This window comes from Microtus oregoni, unplaced genomic scaffold (assembly GCF_018167655.1).
Source record: "Microtus oregoni isolate MIOR12 unplaced genomic scaffold, Mior012 000012F_ref0000307, whole genome shotgun sequence".
Lineage (NCBI taxonomy): Eukaryota > Metazoa > Chordata > Mammalia > Rodentia > Cricetidae > Microtus > Microtus oregoni.
The window spans coordinates 27,806,740-27,809,365 of NW_024543071.1; positions in this window are offsets into that span (position 1 = coordinate 27,806,740).

Genomic DNA, 2,626 nt, shown 5'->3' on the forward strand with positions numbered 1-2,626 from the left:
CCATCCTGTGTTTCTTTCCTTCAGACCTTTTCTTCCTCCTTGCATGTTTGAAGTTACTCTCAAGTGTTGTTGGTTTTGCTGAAATCACTTATTAAGGGCAATAGAAAAATCACAGATTGTTATATTCTAACGCTATTTCCTTGGTTCTGTGTAATCTTGGGTCTCAATACCATGGCTATGGAGTGTGGGAGGTAGTGAGCAGGTTCAAAGGTAGGTGGGTAAGATGAGATGTGAGTTGGAGGTGAGCAGGGTCAGGACACTTGTAGGCAAGATGAAATGTAGAAGCTGAGCGGGAGATGCAAATGAAAACCAAACAGAAGCCCATTCTTAGCCCAGAGCCTTTAGAAGGTAGCCCACGTGGCACCATGCCTTATAGTAGCTACATTACTGCAATACCCGTGCTATTCTCTCAAGTGAGAGATCAGTGTTTATAACATAATGGAAAGTCCTCACTCGGCTTGTGTTCTGCAGTCCGATATGTGTTCCGATAACGTGATGACCTAAAAGTGAGAGTGCTGATTTCAGCTCTTCCTGTAAACATCTAAGAACTCTCTGTATTGTTCTCGTTCTTAGCTATTTTAACTTCTTAAGATTTATCTATTTATTTTATGGGTATAAACATTTTGCCAGCATGCATGTATGTGTACTACATGCATGCCTGGTGTCTGCTGAATTCAGAAGAAGGTGGTTGAATCCGCTAGAACTGGAGTTACAGAAGGTTGTAGCCATGTGGGTGCTGGGAATAAAACCCAGGTTCTTTGCAGGAGCAACAATTGCTCTAAATGGCTGAGCCATCCTTTAGCCTTGTAGAAGTTCAGTTTGGAAAATGTCCTTAACATTTGATCTAGCTTGTTTCCTTAATGGCTGCTTGTTTTTTTTTTTAAATAAATGTCTTTATAAGAATGTTATAATTGATACAGTGTTCACAAATATTAAAGAGAAAATGTAACAACACAAACTATTCTCTGCCTGATGACACTGGAGACATTCATTTCTTCTTATGGTTTTAGGCATTTGAGAAAAAAATAATTGCTGGCTCTTTTACAATCACTTGAGTTGAGAGTCATGAAGACAAAGTAAACAAGGATTAGAACAGAAAAAGCCTAAGTTGAAACTAGAGAGATAGCGCAGATAGTTTTAAATAAAAATAAATAAAAAATAAAAAGGTGGTTCTTTGAAAAGATCAACAAAATCAAAAATCTTTAGGTCAATTAAAAAAGAGCAAACACTCAGATAACACGATAAATGAAGGCAATTTAACACTTCACAAGGACAAAATGATTCTAAGAAAATATTGTGAGCAGCTGTGTCCAACAAAGTTATATAACTTAGTATAGGTAAATGGACCAGTTTGTAGAAACTCACAACCTGCTAAAGCTGCTTCAAGAAGAAAGCAGCAATCTGAACAGACCAGTTTCATGCATGAAGATAGAATCAGCCATGAGAAACCTCCCCAAACTAGCCCAGGACAGGGTGATTTCATTGACATCTTCTGTCAAACAGAAGGGAAAGAGTCAGCATTTTCCCTTCTCAAATACTTGCAGGCGAGGAAAGAACTCTTCCTAACCCATTGATGAGACCAGCATTACCCCAACGAAAAAGGCAAGAACTTCACAACTACAGACTAATAGTCCTTGTGAGTGTAAGTGCAAACATTCTCCCCAATAGGCCAGGAAGTGTATGATTCTGCTCACGATAAATGGATTGTGTACTGTTATGTGTTGTTCACTGAACTTTGATGAAGATTTTAAGAGCTTTTCAAGTGTAAAAGCAATGTAATACAACACATTGATAAAATGATAGATTTTTTAAGCCATAAAAATAAGTATTTATTTATTTTTGGATTTTTGAATCTCACTGTTAGCCTTTACTGGCCTGGAACTTGCAATGTAGACAAGGCTGGCCTTGAGCTCATAGAAATCCACCTTCCTGTGCCTCCTGAGTATTGGATTCAAGGTGTGTGCTACAATGCTTGGCATGACAACTCAACTTTAAATGAAAAAAGTAAATAAATATTCTATGAGAAATATATACGGAAAGATGCTATTCAAAACTCCAAGGAGATACCCCTTGATGAATGTCAGAAAGGAAAAATGAATCACTAGTGCTGATGAAGATGTGGAGAAATTGAAGACCTGGTATGTTAGGATATTAAACAGTACTTTCACTGTGAAATACACCTTGGCCACCTCTTAAGAAGCAAAATATAGAATAACCATATGGCCAGTAATTCCTTTCTTATATATATATATTTCCAAAGAATTGAAAGCAGCAACTGAAACAGATACTTATACTCAAATGTCTGTAGCCCCACTATTCACAATATCCCAAAGGAGAAACATCCACATGTACCCATCAACAGAGAAACGAATAGGCAAGATGCAATGTACATATGAAAGGAAACATTATTCAAGCCATCAGAAGCATGAAGAGTTCTGTGGCAATTGGATTAACTGTGCAAGCAATGTGTCTGGTGTAGTGGCATTACATATAATGCCCACAGTTGGTGAATTCATGGAGAGATTGTATTACGCCTGGGAGGGGAGAGAGGAGGCGCTGATGAGCGATGACCAGTATTTTATAATTAAGGCCTTCTGGATTACTAATGCTTAGAATGATGGCTTCA